Below are 12,398 nucleotides of genomic sequence, written 5' to 3'. Positions count from 1 at the left end.
TCTGTCTCTGCCCCCCATAAATATCAAACCTTGTGCAGCCTAGGCAAGTGCTCTACCACTGAGTTGCACCTCAGTCATCACAAATGAATGAATAGTTCCATTCATCAAGCACATTGATTTTACTATCAGTATAAGACATCCCTTGAGAAACTATACACTAAAGACAGTAAACTTTTCTTGTTACTGAATATTTCCATGCATAGAAATGGATAGGTAATTAGGTAATTATTATTACAAAGTAAATATAGATCACTTCTCAGCCTTTTGGCTAAAATCAAGTGTAGTAAATAAAGATATTTGTGAAAAATAACAGTGACAATGAGAAGAATAATTAGCAGAGGTAGTTCAGATAAGAATATGCTCCGTGAATACACTCCCAGGAAGTCTGCACCCCCACACAAACACAGAAAAGGAAAATATGCTGAAGATGGAGTGACCCGCCTAAGCTTATCTGTAAATCCCCTCTGTGTGAAATTCATCTATCAACACAGACCAATGAGAATTGTTTGCATTTGTGTTTAAGCTCCAGAGGAAGGAATTAGGATTCTCCACACTTGACTGGGAGTAGAACAATCCTCTTAGGCAGAGACCTGGGAGTCTTTTCATTATATCAAGAGATATGAAGATCTGCATAGACTATGTTTCTCAACTAAGGGTCAATTTTCTTCTATCCAGTATACCAGATAGTATCTGGAGACACAGCCATTATGCAAGAGATGGGGTCTCCTGGAATCTAGTAAGTAAATCTAGGGTACTACTACACATTATGCCATGCTCAAGAGAACATCCCTGAACAAATGCTCTAATCCCAAACCCCAGTGACCAGTCTGAGAAACCATGATCTAAACATATTAATGGAGGAAGTCATAAAAAGCATCCACTGCGGTACATTTAGCTTCCCACTTTCATGTCTGTCTCGTCTTGCTGTCCACTATGCATCAATGCAAGGACTGAATGGCAAATTATAAAAGCACAGACATTAATCACTTCCAAATCTCACTGGTGAGGTAAGAATAATAGAAATATCTATAGTTTTTCTTAAGTTTGCATGGATCTCATTACATCCATGAATTATTAAAAATTTGTGTCTTTTCTTACAATCAATCAGTACCTTCAGGCTTCAAAAAGCAAGTGGGGACAAGTGTTTAATCATAAAATAGCAGCATTACTGTAAAGTGTCTTTATAATGGTTTAACTTAGTTAAGGAAACACATTAATTCAAGTCCAAATATAACTAGATAATTGTAATGTAAATATTTGATAAAAATCACATAATGTAAGTTGTGTAGGCTGAATTTTGAGATTCATAATCTACTCATGGAGAGCTCTCAATACAGCCTCAGATTTACCAGGATGACCCCAGAATGTCCAATTTCCATAATTAAAGACAAGGCTAACTACCTGGATCATTGGAAATATGCTAATACATGGTACAACCCAAATCAAATTACTCACATAAGATGTCATTCTTCATGGTTTACATAGGTGAACCTATGTAATACTCATTAAAAAGCTCATGCAGCATGTTTTATTGCACATAAGAACAGTCAAAATCACATGAAGCAATGAACTAGCATTTCTGAAGCCTTTTTTGTCAGAACCAGAATTTGAACCCAAGCAGCCATATCCCTAGTTTCCATTATGCTTAGGAATTGGGAGCCTTGCCTTTTAAAGTTCTATGAAATGCCCATATCTCTAGAGATTTTTCAGAATCTTTTCCTTTCCCATTAAAACACTGAGTGACCAATACTTGGGTGAAAATCACACATGTGCATAATCCATTCCCCACCTATGCATACACATGCACATATATACACATGTGCTCATACATGCATGTGTGTACACATACATGTATGTGAGTACATACACATACATGTACACACACAGGTTATATAAATATGCATGCATATGTAGACACACATACACACTCACAGCACATGGTCTCGGCCTTGATCCAGACCTAGGACTCCAGTTCTGCTGGGTCGATATCCTAAATCCCTGAAGTTGCTCTAAAGTTTTCCAGCCATGCAACTGTCATAGTTTTTCCCACTGATACCAGTCTCGTGGCAGGGATGGATGTCTACTCTCTATACCAATGCTCTCACACACAGTTCTTTTACTCATTCAAAGGAAATTTTAGTACCACAGACTTATTTGTCAAACAATGCATCTTGTGCTAAAGATAGAGAGGTGACAAACACATCTGGGCCCTCCAGCCAGCTCTCACCTTGAGTAGGCTTTAGACAGCAATGTGCTTCCAGCTAATGTGCAAGTATAAAAGGTAAAAGCCATGTGCTTTGGGGGAAAGAAAAATACCCAACTTGGGCACTGGAGGAGATAGTTAATACTCTGCACTTCAAATCTTGGGAAAGAAGTTGAAAAAGAAGTTGCAGAGGCAAAGAGAAGTTACAGTGAAGTTAAGACCAAATGCACAAAGAAACAAACTGGGGGTGGCCTAAATGCATCTGAGAAGTGTAATTTACCGGTGGCTAGAGAGAAGATGTCTTGTGAGTGCTTGTTGAGAGAGGAAAATGGAAATCTGGTCAATGTTCTAAGAATGAGTGACACTGCAGGTGCTGTTGGGAATTCTGGAATCTGCTTTGTAGGAAAACAGAGAGTTTTCTGCAGAAACTTAACTGTAAGCAGGACTTGAAAATAACTGTAAGGCAATGCGAATATTTGAGGAATAAGAAACTCTTAGATGAAGATGAAACACATTCAGTCCAGAACAGTCCAGGGGAAGCACTAAGACGTCACAATTATACTTATGACAAAGAATGCTGTGACCAAGTCTATACAGAGCAAGTGTCCATCCAATAGGAATGCCTGAGGGTTAATCCTGCTGCATTGGTTACAGTGAATAATCCATTGTGTTAAACATTTTCAGAGAAAGGTGTAAAAACAAGATAAGGCACAAAAAGTCCCAACATCTCCATAATTATCTGGAGTAGTCAGGGTTAAGCTCTTCATCTTGTGTTCATTTTTGCATGTCTTCGGGAGTGCTGGTAATCAAAAGCATTTAAAAAGCATTTTTCAGTGCCAAAACATTTACCCAGCTTCTATGAAGAAACCATTTAATAGCTAAAAGCAACAGCTAATGATATAAAATAGAGCTAAATTAAAGTTCTTTTAACCTAATTGAAACAGAACAAAATCTTACCATCATCTTAACTCCTAATGTTCATGTAAAAGCGATTTCTCAGTGTATTTACTGATACTTGTAATGTGTGTGTATGTGCATGTCCCACTGTGTGTATAGAAATATGCGTGTGTCAAGGCATATATATGAAAGCCGAAGCACAGTCATTCCTCGGGTGCTATCCACCTTTCTTTCAAATCAAGGTCTCTCACTGGCCTGGAACTTGCCAAATAGTCCAGGCTGAATGGCTAGCAAGCTTTCAGGGATGCGTGCTTCGGTGCCCCAAGCACTGATATTACAAATGCATGCCACCACACCCCACTGCCTTTTTTAAAATGTGGACTCAGTTCCTCTTGTGAGATGTCTCCCCAGTCCAAGATGTACATTCTTAGTCACCTGCCAGAAACACAGTTTGAGCTCACAGGCAGGCTTGCAGAAGGAAACTTGCATGTGACTTCCCCCACATTGTGATTAAATTTGTCTAGAATTTCCTAAGTCATACCCACTCACGAATAGACATTTGCATTCAGGAACAAAAGCCTAGGGGAAAAGATTAGTTAAGGAAGAGATCTGTAGACTCTCCAAGTCATTGCTGATTTTTGGTATACTGGCAACATTATATTAGAAATACACAACCTCCTAATCACAGCATTGGGTCTTTTCAAATCTTGGAGTATTAGGAAGTTCAAAGCCAGAGACGAAATGTAATGAAAAGATCACTCCCTCCTTCACGAACATGCAGAGGTTTGCAAATTGTATATACGGCCTTGTGGGAATTACGCCTCTTTGGTACGAGGCACACCTAGTTGATTAAAGATAGAATTTCAACATTGATGTTGTTGCTTTGGTGAACAGAATTACACTTCATAGTATATGAATACAAATTTTTATGATTTAATTGGAGTCTTTCCGGAGAAATGCCCTTTTTGTTTTTCAAAGAAATGGGGGTGGGGAAGAGTAACAGAAATAGTAGCAATAATTTACAGGAAAATCAAGTCAGAAGAATTTAAGCCAGTGATTGCAAGTCTTCAGAAAGCCTTTAAAGGAGAGCCTACAAGGAAAGCCCACACAGAGGTACCTAAGGTTCTTGTCTTGCTATGTGTGGAGAACATTTGCACTGGTTTTCACGTTCTCAGTGTTGAAGTCAGAGGTCAGTGTGTAGAACATTCTAGCTGTAGTCAAGTGAACAGAGCCTTTGCTGAAGTACTGTGATGGATATTTTATGGTACTTGAGAGCTTGTTTGCTTACTTGTTTGTTGTGTCATGGGGTCTCCTTACATGACACAGGCCACGCTCCAGTTTATGAGGTTAAATCTTAGTTCATGTGATCCTGCCACCTCAACGTCTCCAGGGTCTGTGACTAGAGGCTCACATGCACCACCACTTTTTATGGATGATACACTGTACAGATACGAGAGCAGGTACTCCGAACTGTCATAAAGGCTTGTCATTTTTTCAGTTATTTTCATACACCCAGAGACTCTTGTAGAGAGAGAAATCCAAGGGCACTGACAGTAAAAGATGAGTGTGCTGAGTAATTCTTAGGCTATGCACTCCTGAGTCACACAGAGCCCTGATATCTCTCTGGCAGGCAGGCACATTGTTAGCTTCTATTTGAATAAAAGGGCCTGTAGCTGAATAGATAAATATGTAACAGTGTGGCTACCTCCAAAATGCATAAAACATTTAAAAGATTTATTAATAGGGGAACATGTTTTCCTAGAGAGAAAACTTACACATGCAAAGCATAATAACCATGTGCATTTAAAGGTTTCTAAAACATAACTGGGACCTTACAATTTAAGCCTTCCTCTAGGAACCTGTTCTGCACTCGTAGGCACTTTGTTCATTACTAGCTGGCTTTGCATAAAGGTGTAGACTGACTCTTAATCAGCTTTCAAGCTTGAACAACAACAACTAGAAAATTGGTAGCATCAAATCAAAGGCCAAAGCTTGAAAAGCAAATGAAACTTCTACATGTAAATTGAATATTCCACAGAGATGGTCCTGATTGCAAAATATCACAAATTTTCCAAGGGATCAGTATTTGTTACCCCTCTTTCTGATTTGGGCTATTTGGACCAAGCACTTTCTGACTATTACTATGTTTCCTTACATAGTCATTTCAGGTCCTGGTCAGATGGCTCATTGAATAAAGACACTTGCCACCAAGACTGAAGAAGACCCAAGTTCCATCTTGGAATCTAATTGATAGAAAGAGAGAACCAACTCCCACAAGCTGTCTTCTAGCATCTCTCTGTCTCTCTGTCTGTCTGTCTGTCTGTCTGTCTCTCTCTCTCTCTCTCTCTCTCTCACACACACACACACACACACACACACACACACGTATGTATGTTTAAATGTATTTTGGTTCATTACATTTTGTGGCCTGTCGTAAACGATGTCACAAAACTAGAGATACAATTTGAATTTCAAGTACAATTGCAATGCAATGTACAATTAAGCTTATTTTCCTAACATCTAGTTTCTATTAGGTAATGAATAATGCACATCATCATGCCCCTTCATGCTAAATTCCCACACATAACTGATAGGAGCAACTGCCTAGCCTAGTGCTTGAGGAAAAGGGTAATGGGTCACACTGAGAAATTGGAATCCAGTCTGTTGCTGGAAAATTGAATCTCAACACTTTCACCAGTAAAATGGGATGCATAAAAGCATCCACTTCATTCATTCACAGCATAATTGAAAGGATTAAGACTAGCTAACCCCACAAACTGTGCAAAAGAGCTGCTACCTAGCCAGTCAGAAAGGTCACGATGAACCCATAGGATGTTGACTTGCACTGAGAGTTATCTGGCAACCCTTAGTAACTGTTTTTTTTTTATTTAAAAGCATGCTTTAAGATAGAAACATACTTCGGAAAATATAATCTTAGATACTAAATTCCATGACATCTACATTATACTGGTACAATGAGTTTACCATTGTACTGCAGCTTGAAAACACTCAAAAGGGATAACAAACATTGTCTTCCAACCCAACAAAACTATTTATCACATAGTCTTAACTGTTCTAATATGACAACGTGGTTCTTTCTTCCATGGCTCAAAAGGACATTAAAATAAAGTAGCTTACTGCCTGTAAAAATGTTTTAACTCATGAATGTATCTTAAAATGTTTGCTGCAGAAAAACATTTCTGATGTTTTTAATACAGTGTCTTTCTTTATCGACATGCACTCAGATCGGAGGGTGAGAAAAAGGCCAGACCAATACTGAAAGGTTTCAAATATCAGACTACACTATTAGGTCAGTGCTAAGATCAATTAGCAACTTTGAATGATGAAAAGGTTATGTGAGACCCAGAGTCACCTCTTTGAAACTGTCTTAAACTTCCCCATAAATGTGATTTGGGCTGTTCAAAACCGTTTCTGTTTTTAAAAATGAATCAGTTTCATCTTTTTTCTGGAAAAGAGAAAGGAGGGTATGGCTACTGCTTTTCTCACTCTCCGTACCCCTCTACAACAAAACACCGAGAGTTTAGAGCAAAGTGACACATCGCTAGGGCATACACTAATGTGCTATGCCCCAGCAATATTAAGTGACAGTAATGTTTACAAAGTCTTCAGACCTCTTAAAGCCAGCAAAGTGGTTTGTGATACTTTGGAATATGTGGCTCTTGTTTATTTTCTTCCACTCAAGTCCTGGCTAAATGACGCCAAGCTTGGCTCCGTGCACAATTTAATGAATATTCAATTCCTTGCACTCACACACATCAAGCTGTGAAAGGCAGCACCGGACATAGGAACAGTTCAACACGCTCTTGTCCCTAACCCGTCTGGAGGACAAATGCCTGAAAAAGCATGTCGTTTCTAAGTTCACCAGGAAAATTCCATGAGAGGAGCCTGTACACACCACCGATATCCATTCCGGGTGGTGTTGATTTCCTTCACCTAGTAACCATTGTAATAAAATACCCCGACTGTACTTCTGCATACAATTAGTTTAAGATACTCTGCTGAGACACACAGTGTAAGAGCTGGGAATTTGGAAGGCTAATATTCATTTGAAAAAGAAACTGTTAGGGTTTTAATTCTCACCAAGAAGATATCTAAGTGATTGGTAAAGGTTTGCCCAGCTCTTCCATGTAGGAGTCCATACTTTTGATGACAGACTTTTCTGTTTGTTTCTTAGATGAGTGATCTGAAATATTTACAACCAGACAGTACCTAATTTTAGGTTTTAAGTGCTTTAACACTCCGTGAAATATGATCAGCAGCTGCAGTACAGAACTATGGTGAAAAACTCCCTGTAAAGGGGGGCCTGTTTTCAGTGAATGTTGAGTGTTCTTAAATTTTCCCAGTACAGAAAATAGAGAGAGAAGATAATACAAAAACATAATAAATGCTCACAATTTTTAAATTGCTTAGCACTTCAATGAATCTCAAAAGGGATTATCTTTCTTCTTGAATTCTGCATAAAACTTGTGGACTTCCTCTTCATGACAGTGAAAAAAAAACTTTATTTTTATTATCTTAAAGTTAGAATGTGCATTTTCCAGAACTCTATCAACAGCCATAGATTTTTTTATCATCTTAAACCCCTCCAAAATTTCTACACAACTTAACTCTGGTTCATCACATTTAATAAATGAAGTGCCAAGCCACATAAATATATTTTTAGACATGGCATCAGTCATGCAGAACTTGCACCGGTGACTAAAAACATGAAACTGGACACTGTATTTCCCATTGCTATGTGAAATTTATTTACACCATAAATCACAAAATAAATAAAAGAAAATTTAGAGATGGATAACTTTTTTTAAAAACCAGAGTGATGAATATGTGTATATATATTAAAATGGCAAACCACCCACCTGTAAATCTTTTGTCAAAAACAAACTTTTCTACAGACAGTTTTTCATCCAGCTTCTAGAAAATGCCTACACACCCATGTCTCTATTTCCTAATGAGAATAAAATTCTTCTTAAAGGGATGTGTTTTTACATAAATTATAGGGTTTTGGTGCTATTTTATCTGAATGTGTTAGCTAACACACTACCACATGTGAATACACATGTACAGATTCATTTTGGAAATGAGAAGTCAAGTTTGTAATGTTCAGGGAAATAAACACTAATAAAGAGGAAGGAACTGAATACATTTTTCATTTATAACTGTGAAATTCCCTTTGATGAAGTGGTCTTAAAAGGTGAAAACCTGTTTATTTTCACCTGCTTCACAAAGGCGAGCAGGCTTTTGAAAACCACCATATTTCAGATAGCCACTTAGTGGGAGGACAAGTTTGATCCTTAACTGTAAGAGTGTGAGGTTTAAAGCCAGTTCAACTATGTTATGGCCAAAGCTGCTGCTGGTGAAAGCTTTTTTATTTCTATGTTTTTAGCATTCATGTACAGACATTACAAAAAAAAGTATTTATCTTTGAGTTACCTACAACCATTAATCAGGTGGAACAATCTATTTTTCTGGTTTGAAAAAGTAAGGAAAATCTATCTATGTTGCATATTACTGCCACAAAACTCAAGATTCTGGCAGTCCTTCAACACACACACACACACACACACACACACAGTCTGCCGTTGCTTTTGCATTTTGATTTCTTGGGAAAATATTATTTTTTAAAGTAAAAAATGGATGCAAACCTCTTTAAATGCACCATAAAATGCATCCAATTATTTTGTTTTAGAATGTTCTCCTTTCTGACTCCCTAGTTTTTGTTTCTCAGGTATAAGCGTGTGTGTGTGTGTGTGTGTGTGTGTGTGTGTGTGTGTGTGTGTGTGTTATTTACAAGCAAACAAAAAATAGGCACCATTTCGGCTTAAATATCAAACTTTACTGGGGAGTTGTATCAAATACAAATCTTGTCCTAGAGAAATCTTAAAAACAAAAATTAGAATTAAATAAAATAAAGAGAGGAAAAACCCAACAAGCAACAAAAAAATCATGGTCCACTATGAATGCTGTCAGTCACCCACGGGTAAATGAAACTTCAGAAGCTGTTGATCGGAGCCCGTGGTTGTTAAAAGCTTCTAAAGACTCCCACCTAAGTCCCCCAGGAGCCCGCGCTGAAACTGACAAACGCCCAAAGGTGCAAAAAGGCGGCCGCTAAGAGAAGAGCAACAAAATGCCATATTCGAGAAGATGTATTTCGCTCCAACAATTACGTTGATTCCAGAGTGCTGAGCCAAAGGGGGTAAGGGAGAAAGAAAACTGTTAAGTATGGGCTCTTAATGTGAAACCCAACCTGTTGGATCTCTTTAGGTATCAGATTTTGGAAGTGTCTGTAATGACAGCCAGGAAAGCAAATTAATGGCCAAGGGCCCACTGGGTTTGAACACGAGACTCCAGTTACCTCCTCACAGATCAAGTACACAACACACACGCACACGGGGGTGCTCCACGTGGGACTGCGCAGAAACCAAAACACACAGGCGCCTGGGGCTAGCAGCCACCTAGGTTGTCCCGGCGCAGGGATGTGCACCTTCCTCGTGGCCCTCTGGTCCATGAGGATTCCTGAATGACTCCAGCGCTGTCGGTTGTGAGGTGGGGAGGAGGTCACCCCGATCCCACCCAAATCGCAAACCCGATGAGCCTCCCATGAAAGACGGATGCCCATGATGAACCAAGGGGCTAGCACCCCAACCAAGGAGAGGGTGAGAAAAAAAAATCACACAGCACTGCCTTGGTTTCTCTACCGCTCAGCCACCGAACTGGGTCAAAAACTCCCCAGTCTCTCAGAGTGGTTCTGAATCTTGAAGACGAAGAAAAGAAAACAAAAAAGTGCTAACAGAAAAATAAAATGAAAAGTTTGGGTTGCTATTCGGTGCGAAATGGAAGGTCTCACACGTCCGCCCCGAGTCCCATTTCTCCAGGCTACAAGAGTCCGGTGGCCTCTCCAGACCCAGCCGGCTCAGAGAGAAACCTGCTGGCCCCACCACCGTCCTCTCGTTTGGAGAAGTTAGAATCGCTCCATGGCATCCGCGCCTGGAGCCAATGAAAGCGACTCCTCCGACAAGGCGCCTCTAATTTCACGGATCCAGGCACACTGCAGGAGATATTCGTCCACGCCACACAGAAACTATTAAAGTGCGGTCGCCGCTGTGTAGGCGGCGACCCGTACCTGGAACCTGGAGATCGGAGCTCGGCCCCTAAGTACACGCGCGTCCAGCTTCATGCACAACCAGGCGCCCTCAACCCTCCAGGGGACACTTGCTCGGTGTAGCTAGGCATCACAAAGTACTAAATGCCACTGAGTGGGATTGGGGAAATGTTGGTGCTGGCCCCCTGGAGACACGGGGGCGGGGTGCAGTCAGGTAGGATCCACACCCTGAACTCAGAGAGACCTATCCGGGTCCTGCGCCCGCTGCGCAGCGGCCCAGGGGGAGACAAGAGGGGTTAGTGGGGACCTTAGGGTCGTCGAGGGTCCCCCTGGGCAAAGAGCACCTCTGAAGTCCTAGCGGTCCTGGCCGTGAGACACCGGTCTTAGGTCACCCCAGGAGAACCCCAAGGCTCACACACTCTCCCCAGCGCGCGTCTTCCACGCCCTGAGCCTCCACAGGCACTACGAAGTCTCTTGCAGTTTCTAGGGGACAGATTGGGGATCCTCCAAACCTGGAACCCCTTTGGCTCCACTAACCGAGTTGGATGAGAGAGGGTACTACTCACCTCTGGCGGCCTGGACCGCCTTGGGCTCCTGAAGTTCAGGGTCTGTCCCAGCCCCTAATCCGCGGGTCCAGTCTGGGTATTCACTCTCGTTCTTTCCAGTGCCTAAGTTTTCCCTTCGCGCTGTGTCTCTGGTGAAAACAGGACATCCCTTTCGGCCACCCCTAACAAATAGCTTACACCAGTGGGGGAGAAACAGGGCGGGGTGGGGGAGCCGGCTGCGAGGGGGGAGGAGGAAAGGAGAGGAGGCAAAGTCCCGGAGGGCGGCCGAGCGGCGGGCCAGGCAGAAGAAAAGAGAAAGCGCGCGCGCCGGGCGTCCCTCCGCAGGTCCCCGCAGCCTGGTCCCCTCTCTAGGGCAGCTGCCGCCCGGCACCGACTGGGTGGAAGTTTTGCGCGCAAGCCGGGAGCCACCGGAGCGTGCGCCGCGCCACAGGCAGCTTCTCACTTGCGCGCTGAGCGGGAGCCTAGAGGCGGGGGCACGTCGCCGCCGCAGGCGACTTCGGGCTAGGGTGGCCGCTGGGGGGCCTCACGGCCGGCAGGCCGCCAGAAGGGCAGAGGACCGTGGCGAGCGCTGAAGCCCTTCCTTTTTATTCTATCTCGGGAAAGTGCCTGTTGTCATCGGTTTTTTTTTTTTTTGCTGTCTCGCGTGGGGACAGCCGAGGCTCCGGGGCCTTGCGAGTCTCTGGTGGCGCCGCAGTAATCTCCGCGCCCTCTGCGCCGTCCCACCCCGCCCCCACCGTGCCTGGCGCAGGCCGCAGCGGCCTCTAGAAGAAGGGACCGGCCTGCCACTGCGCTCCCCAGTCGCCCACCTGCTTCTAGGCAGCAGTCTCCTGACTTAACTACAGTACTCTCTTTGCTACCCTGTCGCCTGTGCGGGCCCCCAAAGGAATTCCTTGCCACTTACCCCAAGAAAGGAGGCAAAAGGGACACTGCCTGCTTGCAACAAAGTCAGAACACCGCCCTACACCAGCCCTGGGAGCTTTCTCTGGCCTGGGGAAATAGCTTTTTCTTTGGAGATGTGAGCCATCAAGGAGTTAGCAGTGTGCAGATAGGCAGCCCTGGGAAGTGCCTGGGCCCCTTCCAGGGCTGGGTGCAGCTATAGGCATCCCTCCCAGGCGCCCAAAGGTCAGACAGCAAGGACTTGAGTTCCAAAGACCTGTCAGAGTTGCACAGGGCACGTTGTTGAAATGACATTTGGAGACGATGCCTTCTGCGCATGTCTTATGCACCTATGTAGGATTTCGTTCCACACAGATAGACCTAATAACTATCACACTCTTGGACTAAAGCAAAGAAAACTCCCAGATTTCACCCCCATATTATAACACCTTTCCCTAAAGCAGCATCTGTCCTCTAACTTTGACAATTTATATTGACTCATTTTGAATTTATTGTCAATCACTGTCCTGATTACTTACTGCTCTCCTGTGTTCATTTAATTAATTTTCCTAAGAACTATTAAACCCGTATAATAGACAACAAGAGCCCAAAAAAATCGAAATAGCTCCCCCCAAAGACAAACCAAGTGGTCTCTAGTCACAAAGTTCGTGATCCACCAGCCAACCCCTAGTCTGCTTTGGATGTGGAGTCAGAGATGAGAAATCAGTCCCCT

At 42.7% G+C, this 12,398-nt stretch overlaps 1 protein-coding gene across 6 annotated transcripts in view; it reads right to left on the bottom strand.

Moving 5' to 3' along the window:
- Positions 1–11,282, bottom strand: part of Eya4 (EYA transcriptional coactivator and phosphatase 4) — a 243,342-nt gene extending 232,060 nt beyond the window's left edge. Inside the window, exon 1 of one of the 6 annotated variants that reach the window (XM_040728232.1) lies at positions 10,790–11,282. The gene's annotated coding sequence lies outside the window, so the exon portion shown is untranslated. The remainder of the gene's footprint in view (positions 1–10,789) is intronic. The other 5 variants (XM_040728239.1, XM_040728236.1, XM_040728233.1 and 2 more) reach the window with 5 other exon arrangements.
- Between the last annotated feature and the right edge of the window lie 1,116 nt (positions 11,283–12,398).

The sequence above is a fragment of the Mesocricetus auratus genome, unplaced genomic scaffold, assembly GCF_017639785.1.
Source record: "Mesocricetus auratus isolate SY011 unplaced genomic scaffold, BCM_Maur_2.0 Super-Scaffold_100018, whole genome shotgun sequence".
Taxonomy (NCBI): Eukaryota; Metazoa; Chordata; class Mammalia; order Rodentia; family Cricetidae; genus Mesocricetus; species Mesocricetus auratus.
The sequence above is the reverse complement of the archived record's forward strand: the minus strand, read 5'-3'. Positions and strand labels throughout refer to the sequence as shown.